The sequence below is a fragment of the Sminthopsis crassicaudata genome, chromosome 2 (assembly GCF_048593235.1).
Source record: "Sminthopsis crassicaudata isolate SCR6 chromosome 2, ASM4859323v1, whole genome shotgun sequence".
NCBI lineage: Eukaryota > Metazoa > Chordata > Mammalia > Dasyuromorphia > Dasyuridae > Sminthopsis > Sminthopsis crassicaudata.
The window spans coordinates 650,067,568-650,093,997 of NC_133618.1; the positions used below are offsets into that span (position 1 = coordinate 650,067,568).

Here is a 26,430-nt window from a genome sequence, read left to right on the forward strand (position 1 = left end):
AGCCAGCTGGCAAAACCTCTTGTGCTACTGATCTGGGCAGCAGACCAATCGCACCCCCAAAGTTGTACTTCTATACTCCAAAAAGACAGATTTTCATACTTCTAAAACATTAGCAAACATTGTTTCATTTGACTCTCATGAAATCTATGTGATGTTAGCTCCATTCAACAGATGAGAAAAGTAAAACTCACTGTGGTTAAGTGAATGACCCACCCCAGAATTAAGACTCAGATCCATGACTCTTTGTCCAAGATTCTTGCCTCAATTCTCTTCAAATTTATTATGTCTTCCTGTAATCTGTGTCATTTGTTGTCATGTTATGACACTGGGGGCAGCAGTAGGTTGTAGTGGGAAAAGCAATGGATTTAGAGGCAAAACTGGGCAACTAGGTGGTACACAGCATGAGTGGGTAGAACCTGGGGCTTGGAGTCTGAAAGATCTGATTTCAGAACTTGTCTCAGATGCCTCAGTTTCCTCATCTGTAAAAATGAACTGGAAAAGGAAAAAGCAAACCACTCCAATATCTCTGCCAAGAAAATCCCAAATGGGATCACGAAGAGCTGGAAACAATTCAACAACAACCACCAACTTGGGTGCAAATACTAGCTTCTGCATTAACTAACTTGACTTTGGACAAATCTGTCTGTCTCAGCTTTCTTACCTCTAAAAAAGGGGAGGTTAGACAAGATGCCACAAGACATTCCAGTTCTAAAATCCTGACACTTCACCTTCTTAAAGGCCTTTTTTGTTTGCTTGCTTAATGCCTTTAAGAAAGTTTTCTCACCTCCAGCACAACAGTAAACCCCCTGAGGGCAGAGCCTGGACCAAAGGATTTCTCCAAGAACACCAAGAAATGGCTCAAGCACACAATTAAAGGCCAGCAGACCCTAATTAAATACGATTCTATGGCTAAGTCTTTTCCCTTCCCCCTAGCTGAGAAGGGTAGAAGATTTCCCAGTGGCTTCCCGGGGAGACAAAGAGTAGTCAGGAACACTGTGTGCACGGAAGCAAACCCATCTTGCCAAGAGGTCAAACCTATTAGGCAAGGCCACAGCATCATGTTGGTAATTAGCACACACAGGTTCTGTTGTGGCTTTGCAACCTTGAGAACCTCATAAAGATGGGGGCTAGGGAAGGGGGAGGGCCTTCACAAAAATTAAAAAAAAAAAAAAGTTATGAATGGAAACATAGATGACACACTCCTTCTCTGGGAGGCCCATCTTTGTCATTCTCAAAAGGGTTGTTTTGTTTTGTTTTGTTTTTTAAAAGAAGTTTCCTGTGATAAACTTCTGGGCTGGTCTCCCTGAGCTGCTTCAGGAACCGACATCTTATTAAGCTGCTAGATGGGGCCATGGCCAGTGTCAGTCAGTCTGGCCATTAAGGCCAAAGGATTTAGGATTTACAATGTCATATTAATCTCATGCAAGATAAGAGGGGAGAATAATGAGTTTCAAATTTCCCTTCTCTTTCTGCCAATTTGGGGGAAAAATTGAAGTTTTTAGTTCTTCTCAACTGTGAATTGTACTGCTTTCCTTCTCCCTGTTATTATCCTAAATGAGTAAAGGATCCACGGGTCACCAGTAATGTCAACAGTGCACAATCTCTCCACCCTAATGCTTCTTTCCTGGGACAAGCAGGGGAAAGAGATGTTCTGATAGATCATGGCTGTGTTTAGTTTAAAAAGTAAAATGAATTCAGTTTTGTCACCCTGCAGAACGCTTTGGCTTATGCTGATACAATAAATAAAACCATAAGGTCCAATCCTTTTTTTTTTCTTCCTTAAATCTTACAAACTACTTTTTCTACAAGGAGAAGTTCCCCCTAAATCTGAATGAATTTGTTACACTTAATTCTTCTGATTGAATGAGCTATGTATCAACAGCTTCAAAAACCCATCCATCTTAAAATGTTTTGGCAGGGGGAAAAAAAAGAAATTAAAAAAAAATCCTCTCAAAACTCTGACCCCAATTGAATTGCAGGAATCTATCTCAACTTTAAGATTTGCTCTCGAAACAACTTTCTACAGCCTTGTGACTCCCAGAGCTAAATGCTGTACTCCTTCCTTAGGGGAGGAGGGGAAAAAGCAAAAAAAAACACTCAGAGGCAAACCCTATCTCCAAATGCCTTCCACCAGCCTCAAAGTCACACGTGCTCCGTTGCAGACCTTGCTTTCAATGTGTCTTTTGTTTGATGCTGGTGTTTCAACATCCTCAAGTTAAAGAGAAAAAGGTCAGGCAAGTCTTCTGGCATTCATAAACCTGAATCAGGCCTCACTATGGGGAGATTGATGGCACAGTAAATTTCTCTCAATCAAAAGCCCCAGGAGTGGGGTGGGGTGGGATAGGGTAGGGGGAGCCACTGGGAATCTCACTCTCTGTATCAGTTCAATAAATGCTTGTCTCCTCCCCAGCAAAAAGGCAGCCAAGAAAAGGCTAAAGCTCTGGGGTTTTGATCCTTCCTCCCAACTTTCCCCACTTATTAGTATGTTAGGGCAAGTTTTGAACTTTCCAAGGGCAAATGCCAAAGAGTAAAAGTTACAATTCACAGCCATTAAAACAAACTAATTACTCCTCTCAGCTCCAGTACATTTGATCTATACTTTAACACACACATATAGACACACCTTTTTTTTTTCTTTTTTTTTTTTTAAATAAATAAACTCTGAGGGCAGTACTGGACTCCCTTCCTGTGCAGGGTGACTGACTCCCCGAACCCAGAGAGAAGGAGAAGGAAGAGGAGACAGCATCATTAAATCCTGTCGTTTACAAGGCCAGGATCCCATATTGCAACTAGGAGAAACTGTTGCTCAAGAAAATCCCTTAAAAAGCCCTTGGCAGTGAAAGGCAGGCAGCTCGAGAAGCTCCTGGAGCCAGGCGCCAGGCCATCGCCTTAATGGGCTGCTGCCCTTTTAAATTTTATAAGGCACCATTCCTTCTGATGCACACAGTTTGGGGAGGGGGGATTGTTAGTGGTGGTCTCTAAAATGGCTTTCTCATCTGAAAAGGAAAGAGGCACCCTTCTGACTCCTCTGGATCCTTCTAGCCCAGTCTCTTCCCCCCCCCAACCCCCACTCCTTTCCAACTCGCTCTCAAGGAACCTTTGAGACAACATTTGTTTAGGTTGCCAACTTAAATCTTCCTCCCTCTCGTCAGTGCATTGAGAAAGCAGTCAGAGTAAAGGAGAGAAAGGGGAGGGGGAAGGAGGAGGAGGGGGGAAGGAGAAGGAGGGGGAAGAGGAGGAGGAGGAAGAGGAGGAGGAGGGAAGAAGGGAGGGAAAGAGGGAGGGGACAGCCTGCACCCAGACCTGCTCCAGCAAAAACCCACTCTTCGGGCACTCTAAGCCACCCAAACGTTGGCCGATGGTGGCTCGGGGGTTATTCACCTACCCATTGGGACACCCGAAGAAGTTGGTCCGGGACCCCGAGAAGGGAGTCCCGAGCCGGGCTCTCCCCTCCACTCCCCGCCTTCAGCTCCTTCTCAGGGCTCAGCGGGACCGAACTCTGCGGCCATCCCGCAGACAACCGCTAGTCCAGCTCAGGGACCCCTTCCACCTCGGAGGCGCGCCCTCCCGGAGGGGTTCTTGCCACCCACTTGGGGAGCGCTGAGGTGGGGGGAGGGGGACGTGCGGGGCGCAAAGGGAAAGTTTGAAGCTCCCAGCGCGCGGAGCACAACTCTAACTTGCCGGGCCCCGGAGCTCGCTGGCTCTCCGTGTCTCTCCCCGGGGAAGGGGGAAGCCGGGGTGCAGGAGAGGAGCTCTCCGGGCCTCACGCACGCACTCCTTTCTCCAGTTGTTTACATTCTTGGAGTGTCTTTTAAACCCGGGGTCTGAAGCTCTCGCCCTTTTGGGCGGCTGCAGCTCAGCCTCCCGTAAAAACGGTCCCCTCCTCTCCCGCCCCCCACCCCGCCTTCACAATGCCACCACCTACCACCCCCCTCACAGCGCTCCCCCTCCACACACACACACACACACACACACACACACACACACACACACACACACACACTCACTGATCCCGCTTCTGCCGCTGTTTCTATGTGGTTTTATTTTCCCTCCATCACAGCCCCCCTTTTACCCCTCCCCTGGCTTCCTGGACAGATGTACACCGGAGAGGGGGAGAGCGCGCTGGCTTAGCCTGCTTTTTTCTCCAGCTGGGGAGAAGAGGGGGAAGGCGAAGGAAAAAGAGAAAACCCCACTTTCCAGGGTTTCCCCCGTCGGCCCCAAACACAAGGAACACCAAAGCCCGCTTCCCAGCCGTTCCCCGGAGCCCCCCGCGCCCAGCCCCTGCAATCTCTGCCACCCACCCGCCACTCCAGCGGGGACAGGCAAAGACACAGAGAAAGGAACTGGAGGCGACGGATCACTTTAGCTTGTGGACATACACACACAGAGAAATGCTCCTTCCCAAGCGGCAGGCTTCTCTCTCTCCCGGCTGGGGCAGCCCAGCAGGCAGACGGCGGCGTCCCCCGGTCGAGGTTTAAACCTCCTTTTGTTTTTAAGGAGTTCCCGGCTACCGGCCACGGCGCGCGCACACACTCACATACACTCACACTCACACACACACACACACACACACACACACACACACACACATACACACACACACACTCTCACACATACACACACACACCTTAAGCATTGCAACATTGTGTTTTCCTGGCTGCCCCTTCCAAAAGCCACAAACATACTAAGTAACAACAACAATTACACACGCATACACACAAAAAAAACTTAACGCCCACCGGAAAGAAGGCTTACGGCGATATCCCCCACATTCTCCAGCCTCGGAGCAAAGCCTGCGCTCTCTCGGCCCCTCACACCACGGAGAGGGAGCGCGGATAGCCACGCTGGGAGAAAGGCATGGTTTCTTTACCCCCAGACAGATACACAGACTCACATAAATCGTAAGCAGGAGCCCCGGCTCCCTCCGCTCCCCGCTCCCGAGAGCCTGAGCACCCAGGCTGGCTCCCTGTAGCCTCCAGCACTAACTGACCCTCCTGCCCACCTCTATCTCCAGCCCCTTCAGCAAGGGAGGAAAAAGCAACACACGTACACAGCACAAAACAAACCCTCAGCCTCCACACGGAGGTTTCCAGTCCTAAGTCTTTGCAAGAGAGAAGAAAAAGGAAACGCACGATCCTACGAAAACAATCACAATTACGGGGACCAGCACGAGTCTGCCTAATCCACGACTCCACGCTGCTCCGGGGGTGGGGGGTTACTCCGAGAGTGGGGGGCCCCGATCCATTGTGTCCGCCCCCGGCTTCCCTCCCTCCGGCTCGGGCTCCGGCTCCGGCCCCAGCCCCAGCACCAGCCCCAGGAGAAGGACGGCAAACTTACCCACCGCTTAGCGAGGAGCCGGGGCCGCACGCAGCGGCGGCAGCGGCAGCAGCGGCAACACCGGCAGCGGCAGCAGCGGCGGCAGCAGCAGCAAGAGAAATCAGGAAAGGAGGAAGGACACACGGGCAAAATCCTTTTCGCTCTCTCTCGCTCGTCTCTCTCTCCCTCTTTTTCTCCTTTCCTTTTCTCCCCCAATGGATTTTGGGGAGGGGGAGGGCGGGGGAGATCTGTGCGGTTGGTGGTAGAGAGAGGGAGGGAGAGCGGGAGGAAAAAAAGGGGGGGTAGAGAAATCAGAATTACGACTGGATTCGAGCTTTATTTCTCTGCTCGCTCGCTCTCTCCTTTGCTCTCTCGCTCTCGCTCCCCCCCCCCTTTTTTTTTAATGTCCACAGACAGTGAAAAGGAACTCGGCGTTAGTGGGTGAGTAAGTGAATCAACTAGCCTGAAGCAGAGCAAGTTGAAGTGTCAAATTACATTGGCTATTCTATTTCCAAAGGGCCCCGCTCACTGCCGGCTGCCGGCAAAAGCTGTCCTAGATTTCTATCTGAAAGGGAGCGCGTCTCCTCCTCCTCTTCCTCCTCCTCTTCTCAGCCAGGGATGCCACTTTTCCTCTTCCTTCCCTCTTTTTCTTTCTCTCCCCCCCCCCAAGAGGAAAACACATACACCCCAATACACACACACCTTCTCCCCACCCGGACTTGCTTCTTTTTTTTTTTTTTTTTTTTTTTTTTTTTTACTCTGCAAGTTTAGGGGGAGAGGAAGAGAAAAATCGTGCAAATTGGAGTGGGAGATAAGGACTTAAAAAAAAAAAAAAAAAAAAAAAAAGGAAGACAGAAGCTACCTTCCCCTCTTTCTCCCCCCCTCCCCATACAAATACGCAGCACCCGGAGTACTATCTGCTCCCCGCCCCTTCGGGGGCTCTCTGTGTGTATACAAAGCCATATAGATTACTGTATACATAACCAAAATCCTCTAGGATGAAAACTGAGAATGAGAATTTCCGACCTTTTGAATTGTTATTGCGAGGGAATGAAAGGAGTGTCAAAAGCTCGCTTCTCCGAGCCGTCCCGTCTTCGCCACACGTCCCCACTTCGCCCCCTCCCCGGGTCCCCAGGCTCTGAGTGGACAAAGAGGGCAGGAACTGAGAGGGGGAGCATGGAGCATTGGGGCGGGGGGTTATAGGGGAGGCTTAGAATAGTGTCTTCCCTATCCTGGAGCTAAGCATCGAGATAGTGCGGCTCTTTGGAGACAACTGTTTGGGGTAATTCCGCTGCTCCCCCAGTTTGCCACCTTCGGGTTATTTCTTCCCATCCCATTCCCCTTGGGCTGTACCGGAGACGCGGAGGAGACGACAAGGAATAAATGCTACTCGGACTTAGGGGGCCGTATCCTAAAATTGAGTGGACGGATGGAGTGGAGCAGGGAAGAGTTCTAATATGACCCCTGAATTAGTCCCCCCCCCCCCCAGCCTCCCTCCCCTCGGTATTTATAGGGAGGACAATAAGAGGAGACCCGGGCGGGGAAGTGGAATTAAGAACTTGAGCTCCTCAGGACTGGGCGGGTAGAGCCCCAAACACACCCACACACCCACCCGGCAGGGACACCCCACTACGCTCATCTCGGCTCCGCCCCTCCCTGGGATAATAATCTCTATTTTATGAGTGGTTAATAAGACTAATATATTCATTCCGCTTCCAACTCGGCTCCCTCGATTGGACAATTAAGAGGGCCCTGGGGACGGCAGCGCCCTCCCCCAGAGCGGGCCGAGCTGGGGGTGGGGGGAGGGAGATGTAGGGGGGGGCGGAGACTCTTGGGATGGGGGCGGTCTCAGACACAGCGGGCTACCCGGACCCCAAATCTACAGATTTCGAGGTCTTTGACTCCGAGGTCACTGGCTGCAGTGTTGGGGGGCCCTCGGAGCGACCCCCGATTTCCTCGTTTGTTATTCACTCCCCAAGCCAGAGGCAGAGAGGGGAATGAGCAGTGGATCCCCCAAACATTCGTTCCAAACACGCACACCTGCATTCCTCACTCCAGGGGCCCCTACCCCCACAAAACTTTTTCCGGCCAGTCCCCACCCAGAAGACACACACGTACACACCACATATTTCCCCATACAGACCTTCCCCTAATTTCTGCCCCTTCTTAACGTTTTTATCTCCTTAGGTATTTACAACAAGACCCTTCCCCAATCAACACTGACTGTTTCAAGTCCGGTAGCCGCAACCCGGGCTACTTAGCCAGAATGGGGTGGGGAGTGGTGAAGAGGTGAGGGGAGAATGCAAGACTGGGGAGCGGGAGGTGGGTTCTTAAAGGCGGGGGCTAGGGGACAGTCCGGTCCAGGTGTGACAGGATGAATCCGCATTCCGGGTTTTGCAGACGGCCGCCGCCGCCGCTGTGTCAGAAGGCAAAGAGAGGAGGGGAGCTCAGAATAACAAAGACAAGTTGGGTAGAGAGGGAGCGGGAGCTCAGCCCTGGGGAGCCCAGCAGAGCCCTGTGCTGGTCAAGGAGGGAGGCGGAGACCCTGGATGCACCGGACTGGGCACCAGGGGCGGGGAGAGGCAGAGGGGCAAAGAAGAAGCCAGGGGAAGGGGCGGAGGGAGGTTGGGGAACAATGACTCTACTAGGGGCAGAGACACAGACCCCGTGGAGAGACCCACAGACCCCAAAAACGCGCCCCGGGAGGGAAATTGCCCCAATGCTGAACGTCCCGAGAGGGTGGCCGCGCGGGGAAGGGGTATATTTGTCCGGGGGGGGTGCGGGAGGAGTGGTGAGAACCCCGGAAAACTCACTGCCCAGTGAGGATACGGTAGCCCCTACCGGAGTGAGGTCTCCAGACCCTCCATCCTGATTTTTAAAAGAGGGACACAAGTACGCTTATGGAAGAAGGGGACAAGTATGTGTGAGCGCACGTACACAGGGACGCCGAAATGAACACCGGGATGCGCTCTCTCCGTGCTGGTCCGAGTCAAAAATGGCCAATGTAGACCTGGACAATGATCCAAGCTAGTGGCTTAAGAACCGAAATGATCCTAGGAACAGATGTGTTCTGATCTCTAAATTAAACCTTAAGGCAACCGTAACCCAAACTTTAACCCTACCGTGGACCCATTAAAATGCTGAATTCCTGAACATTTGGACGCCGTCCAATGATTGCTGTTGAGGCTGGCCAACGTCGGGAGGCGGTGTGGTGCAATCAAAAGAGTCTGGGGCGGGAGTCAGGTAGATCTGAGTTCCAGTCCCAGCTTTGCCATTGAGCCAGAGCCATTTAAACTCCTTTTATTTTTATTTTTTCACCTACGAATAGGAATGCCTGTCCTTTGTACAAACGAGGCTGTGGGAAGTTATTGTGAAAAGCACGAGCTCTGCAAAATATAAGACTTTGTTATGTCTCACCATGAGAGAGAGAGGTGACCTTTTCAGGTGGGGAAACTGAGGCAACAAGAGACAAGTAGAAAGAAGTACTTTTCCTCCTGATAGATATAAATTCGCTCCATTGACTATACTGGAGCACTCTGGGAATTTTCAAACTCAGAAATCTGAGTTTTTAAATAGGTGGAGGTAAGTGCGACATCTGAAAACATGGGAAGGAGCTGGTTATTGTGCTTCATATTCCATGGGTTATTTTATTTATAGGGGTGGAGTTCTTTCTCATTAGCATTACTGAATAGTCATTGAATGTCCATAAAAAGGTTTTCTTTTGAAAGAAAATAGGCTATAATAATAATAGCTTACATTACGGAGCGCTTTTAGTTTTAAAAAGCACTTTGCTTTTAGGATCACATTTGCTCTTCCCAATCTCAGAGGGGGCAAGAGAGAGATTACCCCTAGAGTATGAATAAAAAATAGTCAAACTATTTCCTGGATTATCTTCGTGGTTAGAGAAAATTCAGTTTACTTGGAGCCCTTTAAGAACACCTCTTTTGCAAAAAGTCGTCACCTGCCTCACCTCATCACAAGTGGCATTCTGGATTCTGGCAATTCTTCCTTTTCTCTATTCCTAAATTAATCCAAGTCCTGAGCATGAGACATGGTATATAGTGACTCTTGAATCAGAGGCTCTGGATTCAAAATTTACCTTTAACAATTATTTAATATGACAATGAGAAAATTACTCAGTTTCCTCATCTGTACAGTGGAGAAAATGGAACTAGGACCTCTGAAGGTCCCGCATTTTAGCTCTATCTTGATGATCCGTAGAGGCAGCTAGGTGGCAGAGTGGACAGAGTGAACCAAGTGCAGCCTCAGACACTTGCTGGGTGAGCCTTCATTTTTTTGCCCCTCAATTTCTTCCCCGGTAAAATGAAAGTCACCTACTCTCATTGTGAGGATCAAATGAGATAATAATTGTAAACCATTTAACAGTCCTTGACCCAGAGTAAGAGCTACATAAATATTAGCTATTATTATTATCTCTTCCTACCAGAGGTAGGATAGGGAGCATTTCTTTAGGGGCTTACAATTTACAAAGCACTTCATTTAGATTTTCTCATTTTCTCACAAAAAACTCTGGGTGGTATATTAGTCTCATTTTTCAGTTTAGGTAACTGTCTCAAAGGGGTTAAATGACAGCTTATGTTACATGTCACCCCACCCTTGCAAGTGATTTGCTTAAGGTCAAATCATATTATAAACAGGCACACTAGCACAGATCCCAACCGTATCAGTAATGGAGAGATGGTCATCCATTGCCTTTTTTTTTTTTTTTTTTTTTTTAATCATTTCCTTAAATCCTTGTCTGGTTTACTTGGGGCATCTAGCTGGGTTTTCCACAAGGGCTGTGCTTAGGCAATTCTTCAGCCTGTGGCCAACTCTATTTTGCACAATCTCATGCTAGTCAAATGATATCTTCTTCTCCTTCATCCCCAGCCAGGCCCTAACCTGTGCCATAGTTGACATTTGAAATATCCTCTGCATGATCCTGTTTCCTTTCCCCAAATTTGTCAGTTGTGTTCCTACTTGAGGTATCTGTGTTCTGAAAAAGATGGGCTTGTGGAAACTTCTTTCATTTTCCCCAGCCACAGAGGTAAAAGATAGATTCCGTTCAGTCAATGCAGCACCATAAATCACCCCACTCCAGAGCCTGCCTTCAGTGCCCATTATGAAAACGTGGGTTGAATAAGCCCAGCCTTCCAAGTAACTGATGCTGACACGGGTGCTGGGCAGTCCTTTCTTTGCCAGAGCCTAGATTCCATGTCATTAGCATCATACCTTAATAGCAGATTTATTTGCAATTAATTTCCCCTTTCTCAGGAGCTATCATCTCAGGGAAAGAGGTAGCTGTACAAAATGGGTGGCTCCCAGGGGGAGACCAGACAGGGACTGCTTTAGGAGGAAGGCAGTAACAGGGTCTCCAAGACTCCTTTAGAATAAAGGAGGGAAAAGAATTATATGGATAAACTTCTGGCTGGATTATGGAAATAAAGACAAGAAAAGCAATAGCTTGCTGGTACCTGGCACATGTCAGTACTTAATAAATGCTTGGGGGTGGATTGATTCCCTAGATAGAGGGACAGGGTTCTTTCTGGGTCTGATGGGGGATTTGGTCTTTGGTTGAGTTCAGTGGAGGAAGAAGGTTAGACATATTGGAATAAGTAGTTGTTCAGGCTAGACAGAGATATGTGAAGTTTGTAGCTTACCTCTTCCAGGCAGCCTTCCCTGAACTGTTTACTCTTTCTAATATTCAATACCCTGACCCCAAACCCCTCCCTTTGTTCCCAAAATAAAGAAGAACCCAGTCTTGACATTGAATTAGGAATATCAGAGAGGGTAGCTATCTTTTCCTGGATGACTTGACTCCTTTCAATATCTATAGGAAACTAAGACAAATTAGAATTGGGGTTTATATTTATCTAATCCACAGTACAAATAGATGGTGGCAGAGTAGGAGTGGCAACTACTCCTCTGTCCTTTCCAGAGCCCTCCTGGTACCAATTTACTGTGGTACCCAAGTATAGTCGATTCTCATTGATTTAGAAAAAGGTCATCTACTGCCCTCTCCTACTCAGATGAATATGGACTTAGTCTCAAAGAGAGGCAAAGAATCACTGAGGAATAAAATGTTAATGGTGATCTACTTGGAGGCTAAAAAAGACAAGAGCTGTAAGCATGTTGCCAACTAGCATGGGAAAGTAGAAATGAAGGAAAGGCAATAGTTTCTCTGTTCTCTGGAGGTAAAAGGCCTTGAGGAAGATATATGGAGGATAGCCTTGCTCATAGCTGGAGTTTGGGCTGACTGAACCAGAATGGGGCACAAAGAGGATACAAAAAGAGGCAAAAAGTAAGGAAAAGAATATGTCAAACAGGGAGATTATAAAATCAAAGATTCAGCTAAAGGATTAAGCAATGTCTACAACTTCCATCAACCCTCAATGGACCTTCCAATATCCCCTTAATTGTCATTGCTTCTTCAAACCTCTCCCCTATCCAATCCATTCTCTACACAGTGAGTGATCAAAATTATTTTTCTAAATTAGAATTATGATCCTGGCCTTCCCCTTCTCAATAAACTCTGGTGGTTCTCTATTACCTCTAGAACAAAATATAGATTTCTCTATTTAGTATTAAAGTCTTTCCTATTTTTTTCCCTATTTTATCCAATCTTCATACAGGAGATTCCCACTAACCATGGATATTCCCAAAAGTTCCATTCTGTGCCCCTTTTTTTTTCTTTCTATGTTATTTTGTTTGGAGAGCTCACTAACTCCCATGAATTATTTCACCACATATCACCATGCAGATTATTCCCATATGCACATATCCAGCACTAATCCCTCTCCTGAGCAATATCGCCAAATAGCTTTCAGATATCTTTTTTTTTTTTTTTTCTTTCAATGTCTGGTTGATTTAATTTGGTTTGGAGCAATATTTTTGCATTTTTTTCAGAATCTTTCTTTTTTTTTCTATTAAAGCTTTTTATTTTTCAAAACATATGCATGGATAATTCTGCAACATTAGCCCTTGTAAAACCTTGTGCTCCAGTTTCCCCCCCTTTCTCCCACTGCCCCCCTCTAGACGGGAAGTAGTTCAATGTTTGTTAAACATGGTAGAAATATATGTTAAATCCAATATATGCATACATATTTATACGATTATCTTGCTGTGCAAGAAAAAATCAAATCAAACCAAAAAAAAAAAAAAATGAAGAAAATAAAATGCAAGCAAACAACAACAAAAAGAATGAGAATGCTATGTTGTGAACCACACTCAGTTCCCACAATCCTCTCTCTAGGTGTAGATGGCTCTTTTGATCACAAGACCATTGGAACTGGTTTGAATCATCTCATTGTTGAAGAGAGCCACATCCATCTGATTTGATCATCATATAATCTTGCTGTTGTCTTGTCCAATGATCTCCCAGTTCTGCTCATCTCAATTAGCATCAATTCATGCAAGTTTCTCCAAATCTCTCTGAAATCATCCTGCTGATCGTTTCTTATAGAACAATAATATTTCCATAGGATACATATACCATTTTTCAGATATCTTGAACTGGATGTCCCATAGTCATCTCAAAGCCAACATGTAGAAAGCCTAACTTGTTATTTTTGCCTTCGGATCCTTTCTTTGCTTTGAGAGTTGGAAGAACTATGCATCCTCTCACTCATGCAGACTTGCAACTTTGGTGTTATCCTCAAGTGTCTCACTCAGACTCATTCTACATATCCAGTCTGATGTCAGATGTCATTGTTTTTTCATTTTGCAGCATCTTTCATATTCCATTCTTCTCCACTCATACCAGTACTCTCCTTGCATAGGCCCTTTTCACTTCTTTTAATTCGGCATCCTTTGGCTTCAAATCTTTCCACCTCCAATCTATTCTCCACTTATCTGTCAATATGATTTTGCTAAAGTTCAAATCTGATCATCTCAATCCCCACACACATCCACCCTTCCCCCAGTCTCTGAGTTCCTGAGGCACCTTGTTATTTCCAGCATTAAATAGAAAATGCTCTGCTTAGCACTTAAAACTTTTCCTAACACAACCCTCCTTTCCCATCTTTATTCTTACCAGTATTCCTATACTTCATTCCTATCTATGAACTCTCTTTAGCTATGACAATCTATTTTCAGACTCCATGTTTGGGGGGCACTGGTTGTCCCCCAGAATACTGTCCTCCTCTCCAACTTTTAGCTTTCCTGGCTTCCTTTAAACTTTAGTAGGAAGTCTTTCCACCACACCCTAACCCCCCCCCCCTTTAACATTCCCTTCATTTATCCTGAATATTCTTTGAATATTCAAGGTTATTTACATGTTGACTCAACTCCTTTACAATTTAAGCTTCATGAGGTCAAGTAATGAGTTTTTACTTTTCTTTATATTCCTTTTTTTTTTTTTTTTTTTTTTGAGGCAATTGGGGTTAAGTGACTTACCTAGGGTCACACTGCCAGGAAGTGTTAAGTGTCTGAGATCAAATTTGAACTCAGGTCCTCCTGACTTCAGGATTGGCGCTCTATCCATTGCACCACCTAGCTGCCCCTCTTTATATTCCTAGACTATCATGAACACTTAACAAATGCATGTTGATTGATTGACTCCAACTTACTTTTCCAGAATTATTATACATTTTTTTTCTCACATTCTTTAGTTCAGTCAAAATGTCCTTATTATAACTGGGGATCTGGGAGATAGAATCTAGGCTGGAAGTTAGGAAGCCCCGAGTTCAAATCAGAAATTTATTAGCAAACTAATTTTACAATGATCAATATGATAAAAATAAACAATTTTGAGCATTTTTCTAAACTAAGGAAGATTTAAATGAACATTTATGATTCTAGAAGACCTATAATGACACATGTCATCGATTACAAAAAAAGAGATCAATTTAGAGTACAGGATGAAAAAATGCATCCACATATGCATACATATATATTTGCACATATAATGCATAAATATGAACACATATACATTACATGTATAGTTAATGCATATGTATTTGTTTAAAGCCGTTTGGAGAATTTGATTATGTATATTTGCTTTAAGAACTTCTGCTATTTTTAGTCTGCATGAGTTCAAAGAACCTTTCCATGGTTTTTTTTTGGAAATCATCTATTTCTTCCCTGAGAGCATGGATGATTTAATTTGCTGTCTTTCTATCCCTAGTACCTAACATAGTTGGCATATACACAAATACCCCAATGGATCAGGTTAAAGACTTTACATTTCAATTAAAACTCCCATATCTGTCCTGGGTATTATTCTTCTGATTGATAAGTCTCTCTAAGCAGAACCACTATTTCATGAGATGCCCCAACTATGTTTCCTTTGCTCCCAACTTGATTCACTCTCCAGACTTCTTTACTTCCTTGAGGGCTTCCTCATGCTGCTTCCAATTTCTCTTTATGTTTTGCCTTCTCCTATTAGAATGTAAACTTCTTAAGACTAGAGACTGTCTTGCTTGTGTTTGCATCTCCAAAGCTTAGCATAACATGTGATATACAGTAAGTGATTAATAAATGCTCTATGCCTATAGGTCTCCATCTATCCACCTATCTGTTATGATTTTGTCTTTGCCTTTCTCATCTTCCCTAAGTGTCCAATGTGAATAGATAGGAAACTCACTGACCAAATCAAAATTTTCAAAGACATTTGTTAATTGGAGAAGGAAGCAAGACTAGCTAAGATGAGATGAATATGAGGGAGAGTCAAGGTCCTGTAAGCATGACATCAGGAAGCTTTATGTTCAAAATGAGCTAAGTTGATAATAAATTTCAAGGATAAAACCAAACAACAAAACGAGACTCTTTAATAATATCTTGGGAGAATCAAAAGAAAGGACTATGGTAAAAAATGGGGAAAAGAGGATTTACTAATGACTTTGACTAAAGCACCAATGGCAACTTCTCAAATGTGTTGAGGGAGGCAAGATAGCTAGCTGTCACGCTGCATGACAGTCAGAATTCAAAATTATTTAGCGAACCTATCTAATCAGCTAAGAACAGGAAAAAACAGAGATAAATGTTGGAGAGAATGTGGAAAAACTGGGACATTAATGCATTATTGGTGGAGTTGTGAACTGATCCAACCATTCCTAAGAACAATTTGGAACTATGCCCAAAGGGTTATCAAACTGTGCATATCCTTTGAATGAGTGTCACTATAGAATCTATATTCCAAAGAGAACATAAAAAGGGAAAAGGATTGGCATGTTCAAAAATGTTTGTAGCAGATCTTTTTGTGGTGGCAAGGATTTGAAAATTGAGTGGAACTGAGCAATGGCTGAATAAGTTATGGAATATGAGTATAATGGCATATTATTGTTCTATAAAAAATGATGAGCAGGCTGCTTTCGAAAAAAACCTGGAAAGACTTACATGGACTGATGCTGAGTGAAGTGAGTAGGAGAACATTGTACATTATATCAAGTTTATGTGGTGATTAGCTATGATAGACTTAGCTCTTCTCAGTAGCACAGTGATTCAACAAAATTCCAATAGACTTGGGATAGAAAATGCCATCTTCATTAGAGAGAAAACTATAAACACTGAATATGGATTGAAGCATAGTGTTTTCACTTTTTTGTTTCCTTTTTTCTTTCTCATGTTTTTCCCCCTTTTGGTCTTATTTTTCTTGCACACCATAACAAAAATGGAAATATGTTTAAAAGTATTGTACTTATATAACCTATATCAATTGCTTGCTTTCTTGGGGAGGGGAAAGGTGAGGAAGAGAGAGAGAGAAAAAAAATTTTTGAACACAAATTCTTACAAAAATAAATGTTGAAAATTATCTTTACATTTATTTGGAAAAATAAAATATTATTGAGAAAATTGAATTAAATCTAATAGGATAAAATTTTATTATAAGAACACATGTAAGTTTTATGCTAAGTTCAAAAGTTAATTTATAAAAACAAGATGAAGGAATCATGGCAATCAAATTGGTTCATCTAAGAAAGAGCTAAAAGGTCCTAGTAGACTACAAGCTCAAACTATGTGATATGGCAAGTAAGAAAATCAATACAAGTATAGGTTGCATAAGAAAGGCACAGATTCTAGGATTATAGAGTTATTAGTTCTACTGCATCTTGGCTTATTTGCACCACATGCCTCCAAATTTTGTTCAGGGATGGGTTGTTCTTGTTGTTTGTCCTTTATTCTTGAAGAAGACCCACATTTTAGAAAAGCTATTGATAAGCCACAAGCATCCAAAAGTGGACAAACAGAATGCTGAAAGGTCTTGAATTCATACCACATGAGGATTAGTTGAAAAGATGTAGGGATTTTTAGTCTGAAGAAGAAAAAAGATTTGAGGTGAACATGTTAACTGCCTTCAAATATTTGAAGACTTGTCATAGGGAAAAAGAGTACTTCCAGAAGATAGAACTAGGAGCAAAGAAGTATGGGAAACTCTCCATCAATAAGAATCATCCAAAATTGGAATGAGCTGCCTCAAAGCAAAGGTTGGATGACTCTTGTGGGGCTTGGGGAAGAGGAGAGGTTTGTTTAGGTACAACAATGGCCTCTAGGGCTCTTCTGAGGCTGATTTCAGTGATCAGTGACTGTATCAAATGTTCATTATAAGCAATGTAGGAGATCATATACCATATGCAGAGCTACTCTATATATTTGGAAATAGTGAAACACAGTAAAATGTCTTTGAAAACATTCTTCCTCTTCTTATCCTATTGCAGCTACTCACCAGATTTGCATTGTTCTATAGCTGGTGATGCTAAACTGTGTAATAAATACTTTATTAACCTTCCTCAAACAAGAAGAAGAAGAAGAAGAAGAAGAAGAAGAAGAAGAAGAAGAAGAAGAAGAAGAAGAAGAAGAAGAAGAAGAAGAAGAAGAAGAAGAAGAAGAAGAAGAAGAAGAAGAAGAAGAAGAAGAAAAGAATGATGAAAGAAAAAAAAGGAAAAAGTAATGGAGAGAGGAAGGAAAGAAGAGAATAAGGCAGCCAGGGAGGAAAGGAGTAAAGAAAGAAAGAAGGAAAGGAGAGGAGAGGAGAGAGGGAAGAAATAAAGGAGCGAAAGAGGAAGGGAGGGAAAAGAAAGGATGAAAGGAGAGCGGGGGAGAAAGAAGAAAGGAAGGAAAGAGGGAAAGAAGGAAGGGAGGAAGAGAGAGGGAGGGAGAGAGGGAAGGAGGAAAAGAAAAAAATAGAAAGTAAGCATTTTTGCAGCTGACACCAGCTAAAAGCTGAGTCAGAAGACCAACTGCCACAGAGTTTTCAATCTTTTAATCACTTTATAATGTTTCCCATCACATCTTCCCATTGCCCTGATCTATGAGATTTCATTGTGATGAAGTGAGAAGACCATTGGGTTTGGAGTCAGAAGAATAGAATTCCAATGCCAATTCTGACATTTTCTTCCTCTAAGACCTTGCCTGTTCCTTTCCCATTCTCACTTTCCTCAGCTATAAAGAGGATAAGGTGATTTCTAAGGTTCCATTCATCTTTAAATCCTATGTTCATCTTTTATTCCAAGGATCTATGAACAGTCATGGAGAAATGGCTCATGGGCTTGAAGATTATACATCTGTCTCCTTGGATTTCCAGACACTCTTTTACAAAATATAAATATCATTTTAGGCAGGGAGAGAAGGATAGCAATTCATCTCAATCCCCCACCACTACCCACTCCTGCCCAGCTACACAATATCCTCTTTTCATAGATACTTCCATCCAGTCTCTGGGGTAGTATTTAGGCTTTCTATAGTTTTGTATTTGTAGAAAATCCTCATAGATGTATAGTTTCATACTTGAGGTTTTTTTTTTTTTTTGGTGGGGAAAAATGAAGGGTTTACTTTGAGTTTCCAGTTCCCACAGAAATTTCCGGGTGGCATAGTACACAATACAAATTAAGGAAATGTTCAGTTGTATAAATTGAATATCTAAAGGAAAAGGTAAACAACTTTGCAGAAAGAGAAAAATTAAAAGAAATTGCAAGAATTAATTAAGGAGTTACCAATTTTCTTTCCCCTTTCTTATGGTTGCATCTTTTGTAATGGGATGCAGGGGGAATGTGGAAGATGTAGAGAATTATCATGCAATACGTTTTTCCCCCCTCATCTTTGCTTCTCATGTTTCATTGTTTTTATCTAGGATCCTGAAATAAAGAATATAGATCTTTTAAGGCAGAATTCTACTTCCTATTTCACTCCCTTCCAAACTCATTGGGGAGGAAAAATGCTTTGGAAATCTTAAAAAGTTGTAATATAGATAGAGATATGGGACACATTGCCTTGGGGCACTGAAAAATGGTTAAAAAAAAAAAAAAAAACATTCTTCCCACCCCCCATCAACTAGCTGCTCCTGTGAATCCAAATCTTAACACTCTATATTTATTGTACTCTGCTATCTGTAGTAATACACTATAAGAGAAGCAGCACTCCTTCATTGATAAATCATCCCTTCTCCCTCTGTGACTGCACCTGAACTTCCATTGATTATTCTTTATGCAAATGGGCTGCCATCCCCTCAGACTATCATCTGAGCTTCTTTACCACCATCTTCACCTCAAAAGTGGGTTACTCATTGATCTAGTGATACATGATAGCAATGATAGTGAGATCATCTCCATCTTCTTTTTCATCATCACTTTCTCATCCCTATTGCTTCTCTTTGGATGGAACCAATGGCAAAATGCATTTAAAAAAACAAAAAACAAAAAAAGAAAGAAAAAGAAAACAGCAACAACAGCAAAGAGTAGAAGATGGCTAATTGCTAGTCAAAAATGTTCTGGCCTTCTTGGAGCTTTCAAAGGCTCTGTCTTAAAATTATGGATCTGTCTCCTTGGATTTCCAGACACTCTTTTACAAAATATGAATATCATTTTAGGCAGGGAGAGAAGGATTGCAATTCATCTCAATCCCCTATCACTACCTACTCCTATCCTGCTACACAATATCCTCTTTTCATAGATACTTCCATCTAGTGTCTGGGGTAGTATTTAGGCTTTCTATAGTTTTATATTTGTAGAAAATCCTCATAGATGTACAGTTTCATCCTTGAGTTTTTTGGTGGGGAAGAATGAAAGGTTTACTTGGAGTTTGCAGTGGATAGAGCACCAGCCCTGAAGTTAGGAGGACCAGAATTCAAATCTGACCTCAGACACTTAACACTTCCTAGCTATGTAACCCTGGGCAAGTCACTTAACCCTAATTGCCTCAGCAAAATAAATAAATAAAATTACAAGTAAGGATAACTATAGCACTTTACCCAAGACTTTCCCATAGATTATTTTACGTGAGATTTAAACAACCTTATGGAGGCAAGATGGGAATTATCCCTTCTTATAAAGAAAGCCATTACATGAGAAGGTTCACACACTTTTAAAACATTGTAAAGCTTTGGAAGCACTTCAACACACATTATCTCATTTGGTCTTCACAGTAACTTTGGGAGGCAGTGGCTGCTGTTAGGATAATTTTACAGGTAAGGTAACTGAAGCTTAAACAGGTATGACAACTCAGTCATGGTCACTCAGGGGCTAAGGGGTGGCAGTGGGATTCAAACTGACTTTGACTCTGATATGTTTTCCACAACCATCACACTGTTACTATTCCTAAATAAGGTCCCTTCCAACTAAGATTCATGAATGATTTTCAAAGAGATGTCTCACAGCAAATAATTAGAAGAATTCAATTTAGACAGTATTTTAACATTTGATTCAAACTGTTGTTATTATTGCTTTCTCCCCCACTGAACTACATAAATAATAAGAGAAATTGGTTTATTTCCACTCCAGAGGAAGAGGCCTAGGAAAAAAGGGAATTGGGCAATTTGCCCATTCTTTCCCCCCTTTTCCACCTTCATCCTTGTACAGGAATATGGTAGAAAGAGAAATATGTTCACTCACATAGCCTGAGAGGGGAGTTCCTGGAAAATGTCATCCCTGGACAACTAGAAGTGAGAAGGAGGGATTTCCTAGTAAGGGCTAAACTGGAAGATTCCTTTTCAGGTACCCCAAGTTAGAAATTTTGGGAAGTAGAATTTCCTGATCAGTGTTTTAGAGAGATAAAAGGAACGAATATGTAGCTTCCAGTGTAGGGAGGAGTTGTATGTAGCAAGGGATTAAAGACATTCAAAGTCATTGGGTTTGAACTGTTACAGTGAGTTATTAGAACAGTGTCTAATGGGAATGGAGGTCTCCTATCTAGTAAGTTTGTGTGTTGCCCTTCCAGGAGCATTCAAGTCCACAACAAATCTCTGTGGCAGGGAGGGGCTAACAACAATGAACCTAATAAGGACTTTGGAGAAGTGGGAGACTCTAGAGAGGGAAAAGAGCTGTACTGATTGTTTATTAGCTCTTATTAGTCCTTTACGTACGAGTTTTCTTCATGGCTTGGGTGCTTCTGGGAGCACATTGCATTTTTTTTACACTTGTGGGGTGGAATAAAGGTGATACTCTATCTGATATCTGATATACATTGTCATTTTGACAGCTTATAGTAAAAGTTGAGACCATTTTTATCCATATCTATGGACATAAAAGAAATTCTGGGGAGAGTGCCAAATTAGCCAGAATTTATGATATTTTGGAGATAGTCCCCAAGATAGGACCTAAATTGTATGAGATCAGAACTTAAAGGCCCTGAACTTGGGACCTTATCCTGCATTTTGGACTCTTCTTGAAAGGGGAATGAACTTAGGGCGATAGATTGGCAAACCAATAATTAAAAGTGAGTGATTATGATGGGAAGGTGTTGACGATATATTTTTTCATCCAGTGATTCCCCCACCACGACCACCACCACCACAGTGATTCATTACAATAACTCCCCTCCACAAATAATCCTCTCCAACCCCAACAGCTTTTTTAAAGGGACTGATCATCTTAAGGGCATGCTTAAAGAAATCACACAAGTGTACAACTGAGCTTGGAAAAGATTTTCTCTTTCCCCCTCTCCCATCCCATCCACACACACTTGCCCAAGTCCAAATCCATAGGCCCTATTCAAAAAGAGCTAATTTTTTACTTTCAGGTTCTTTTGTCCAGATGAATGAAAGGAAGAAACTTTGGAACAACTGAGATAACTTCTATTAGAGTAGATGCTGGAGGTGGAGAAGAGGGGGGAGACAGTTTGTAAGTTGATGGGGGACAAATAGAGGATTGAGAGTAGAGGTTTGGAGGTAGTGCTGTTGGGAAGGATAAGGTGGAGGATGGGGAGAGGTGGGGGTGCTGTGAGAGATGGAAAGTGAAGGTTGGGAAGTGGCTGGTGGGAGAGAGTGTTAATTGAGGGGCTGGTGAAAGGGAGAAGGGAGAAATTTGGGGGTGTTTGTGAGAGAGAAAGTGAAGATGGGGGTGTTAGTAATGGGGAGAAGGAAGAAGATGGGGGGGTGTCAGTAGAAGGGGGAAGGTGGAGGTTGGGGGCGACATTGCTGATGATGGTAGTAGCAGGGTGTGTATGGCTGTGGCTAGAGAACAGTGATTGACTAACTTGCTTTGGCCTGCCAAGATTTTGCTCAATCTGTACCTAGTTATTTCCCAAGTGTTCCATTCTCTCCTTCTCTGCCAAGGGCTCCATTGATGTGTTGTTTTAAAAACAATTTCACTCCTTGAATTTCTCAGGGGTTGGGAGGTTTAGCAGGGCTGGGTGATTTAGTTTATGTACCAATCCTGTGGGGTGTAGACTGGGTGTTGTGTGGATTATGTATGTTTACATATATTTTTTTGATTTTCTTTTTTTTTCTTTTACATATATTATATTATTTGATATTTTCTTTTGGTTTTCTTCACTGTGTCTCCCCAGTTATGCTACCTATATCTTTTCACTTAGCTGCCCTCCACAATAGGAAGAGAAGTCTTAAGCATCTTAGGTTTAGGTCCTGAATTGAACACTGTCCCTTTCCCCAAGACATCATCCCCTTCACTCCATTGCCTCTGTATAGGACTATGTCTAAATGATCTGTGCTCTTTATTAATGGCTGGGGAATGAGAAATGAACTATCCCAAAATCATAGGCTTTTGAAGCTAGAAGTAACTTTGGAGATGATTTATTTCAGAGCACCTTTCTCTTTACTTCTTAACACTAGTCCAGGCCTCCCTCCTTCCCCCCCTCTCATAGAGGGGAGAGAAAGGAGGTTTGGGGGCAGTGCTGGTAGGAGGTAAAGGGTAGAGGTTGAGGGAGTGGTACTAATAGTAGAGAGAGGGAAAGGTTTGGGGGTACACTATGGTGATGGGGACAGAGGAGAGATTTGGGGATATTAGTGGGAGGGAGAGGGGGAGATTAGGGGTTGCTGATGGGAGAGGTTTGGGGAATGCTGTGGTGGGGACAAGAGAGTGGTTGGGGATATATTTGTAGTGAGAACAGGGGAGAGGTTTTGGGGTAACTGGTGGGAGGGAGAGGGGGAATTGGAGGTTGCTGATGGGAGGAAGAGGGAGAGATTGGGGCTTGCTGGTAGTGGAAAGAGGGGAAAGTTGGGGATGCTGGTGATGGAAATGGGAAAAGTTGGGGGGTTTTGGCAGGAGGGAAAGAAGGAAACTGGAGGATTTTGGGGGGGATTAGCCAATTAGGCTTCTTGAATGCTCAAATAGATTGAATGAGATGGGAATCATTATCTCTATTCCTTCCACTGAGAGACAGAAGATCACCAGAGCTCACCATCTTCTCTTGATAATTGCCTTGCACTGATATTGCCACCACTCTGGAGCAGACTCTTTTCTCTTCATGTCTGGACTATAGCCATGGCTTGCTGGTGAGTCTGCCTGACACATGTCTCTCCTTACTAGTGATCTTCCTAAGCGGAGGTCTCCCCATATCCCTCCCCTTCTGAATTAACTGCAGCAGTCCCCTATGTTACCTCCAGGATGAAATAGAAAATTCTGTTTGGTGTTCAGAGCCCTTTTATAACCTGCCTCTCCCTTCTCTTTCCAACCTTCATACACCTTACACCCTACCCCTACCCTCTGTACTCCTCAATCCAGTGATACTGACTTCCTTGTTGTTCCTTAAACAACACTCACCACCTTCCTGTTCCACCATTTCCACTCACTGACCCTGTTGCCTACAGTGCTCTCCTTTCACATCTACACCCGGCTTCTTTCAAGTCCCATCTAAAATCCTATCTGCTGCAAGAAGGCTTTCCCAATCCCTGTTTAATCTAGCGCCTCTCCTCTGTTAATTGTTTCTTATTTATCTTGTATGTAGCTAGTTTGTACATAAGGTTTTGGGATGTAGCTAGTTTGTACATAGTTGTTTGTCTGTAGCTAACTTGTACATAGTTTTTGGTACTTTGTTTTCCTTATTAGACCCTTAATTCAGTTTTTTTTGACTCTGACTGGCTTTTGGTTTTGGGGGGTTTGCTTTTCTTAGTAGCCCCAAGGCTTAGCACAGTATCTAGTATATAACAGGTGAGTAATCATTATTTACTAACTGACTGACCATTGACTCCTTAAGGTCTTCTAGACTTTACCAGGTCTCCTGCTTCTACCCTCTCCAGAACCCTGGCATTGTCTTCTGACCTACTGGCCTAATCTATGGACTCCTGGGCCTTAACATCCCCCTGCCACCACAGTCTTAGGACTTGTGAACCTTTCTATCTGCTCTACAACGGATTTTCTTTTATGTGTTGTCATCCCAACTTAGAGTGTGAACTCCTTAAGAACAATAATTTTTTTTCTATTTATATCCCTAGCTCATAGTGCTTAGCACATACCAAGTACTTAATAGATATTTTTAATATTTACCCATCCATCCAACCTTCCATTCTTCCATCCATCTATCCTTCCATTCATCCATTCATCTTTTTGAGGACATAAATAGCCAGATAGTTTAATGATCTAGAGAGCTGTATACAATTTATGGAAGTCAAGAAAAGACCTCAAAGATCTGACTTTATCTTAAGAATGGCTACCCCTTTTCCCATTTTACAGATGAGGTATAGCTAGGAAAAGTGACTTGCATGAAGCTATATAGGTAGTAAACAGCAGAGTCAAGATTTGAACCCAGGTCATCTGACTTCAGATGCATTCTGGATGGAACCTGACACCCCAATTAGTGTTTTCAAATGAAATCTGCCATAAGCAGCCTTCCATCTTCTTTCCTAGGGTGTAAACATCAAACCCCAAGACATGACTTTCTGTTTGAATTCTCCCTTCTGTGCTTGTCTCGCTTTTAAAAGTACTCAGGCAAATCCCGCTTCATAATTTAAATTTAATTCTGCTGCATACTCTGTGTGTTTTAAATGCTTGAAAAAATAAACCCTCTGTAGGTTACAGTTTTATCTCATTAGTGCTATGTTTTTGCACCAGCCACACTGGAATTTCTTCCTGGACCAGGGCTGTTAATTAATTGTTATACTGGAGCTGACAGGCTTGGGTGATACATACACATACACACACACACACACACACACACACACACACACACACACACACACATACACACACACACACTTTAAATAGGTCCTAAAAACCATGGTGCTGTTTTTTTCTATAGACAAACACTATATATTAACATACACACACATATATGCATATATACACATACATATATACACATATCTACCTACAGGTATACACATATACATATATACATGTTGGTTAGGTCTTAGAAAACCATGATACTACTCTTTCCCATATACATACATACATACACATATACATATATACACATGTATACATACACATAACTACACTTATACATACATATTGGATAGGTTTTAGAAAACCATGATACTGGTCTTTCCTATATACATACATACACATACATATACACACATATATACATTCCCCCCCCCCCCCTCCGCCCTCCCAGGCTGGGGTTAAGTGACTTGCCCTGTGTGACACACACAGCCAGGAAGTGTTAAGTGTCTGAGACCAAATTTGAACTCGGGTCCTCCTGAATTCTGGGCTGGTGCTCTATCCACTGCGCCACCTCGCTGCCCCCTCTAATTTTCTATTTATAGAATTTTAACTAGCTGGATCATCTTTGAAATGCATGAGGAACATCCATTATTTTCAAAAATCAATTTTTATTGATATCTTTTGTTTTTTGCATCACCCAAATTTCCTCTTGCATCCTTCCATAGAGTCATCTCCCCTCAGAAGAATTTCTTTTAAAAAAATAAAAAGAGAAAGAGAAAAAACCTGGAAATACATACAATGTTGGATATCCAAGGGTCCCTTCCTTCTCCCTCTCAGAGAAGGGAAGGGGATTAGTGTTCTCTGGGTTCTTCTTTGAGATAAAATTTGTTTCCTTATAATTTTGCAATATGACATTCTACTGTTTTGTGACTCTTGTTTTGTTTTTCCATTTGTCTTGTTGTAGTTGTGCACACAAACCTCTTTAAATCTTAAAGAGCTTTTGTTGAAAAACCTTCCCTTTCCTCAGAATTATGAAGACACCTGGTGGCCCATTGAGACTAGAAGGATAAAGGCTATCCTAAAGGAAATCCAGAGATGGCTTCCTGGGAGTTTGCATATAGTGCCCTATTTCTCTTCTCGATTGCCTGCAGGAAAGATTTTTGTGAGTTGTTGGGAATGTGGAGGGCTATTTCTGACAGGAAATAACAGTGCTTTGGAATCCAGAGAGAAGAGAGTCAGGATGGAAAGGTGTGGTTGTGTCTGGGAGGAGCAGTTTGTAGCAGTATTTCGACTTGGAGTGGATTTTTTTTTTCTTCTCCCTTTCAATCAGATTGCCAGACTGATTTAATCTCTTAGTTCCTTTCTCCCTGCCCCCACGCCTGCCTCATTCACCCTCCTGTGGGTGTGCTAGCATGTGTAAGAGGTAGGGTAGACATGGGCAGGGAGGGCTCAGGGCTGCTTCCTGTTATTGTGAAAGATTCCAGCCTTCCAGGAGCCACTGACAGGATTGAAGGCTCTATTTGCCAGGCTTCCGACTTTAATGATACTTCTCTGAATTTGAATCCTGGTTCTGGCACTTACTAGCTATCAGATCTCAGACAAAGCACTTAATCTCTAGAGGCCTCAGTAGGTTAAAAAAGAAGGGATGGATTTCTTTCCTCCTAGGTTCCTTTCAGCTACAAACCTATACTTCTCTAGTCCTACTTTTCTCAAGTTCTGCTCCAGGGACAGTGATTCAATTGATCTTATTATTTAGCTACGACTCTTCATGATCCCCTTTAAGGTTTTTTTTGGCAAAGCTACCAGAGTGATTTACTATTTCCTTCTCTACTTCATTTTACAG

The 26,430-nt window shown here is 43.0% G+C and overlaps 1 protein-coding gene across 4 annotated transcripts in view; it reads right to left on the bottom strand.

Annotated features, from left to right (window-relative positions):
• ZMIZ1 (zinc finger MIZ-type containing 1) overlaps positions 1-5,827 on the bottom strand; it is a 424,473-nt gene extending 418,646 nt beyond the window's left edge. For 2 of the 4 annotated variants that reach the window (XM_074296726.1, XM_074296720.1), the window contains exon 1: positions 5,338-5,827. The gene's annotated coding sequence lies outside the window, so the exon portion shown is untranslated. Of the gene's footprint in view, positions 1-3,385; positions 3,567-5,337 lie in introns of those variants that run through there. The other 2 variants (XM_074296721.1, XM_074296722.1) reach the window with 2 other exon arrangements.
• Between the last annotated feature and the right edge of the window lie 20,603 nt (positions 5,828-26,430).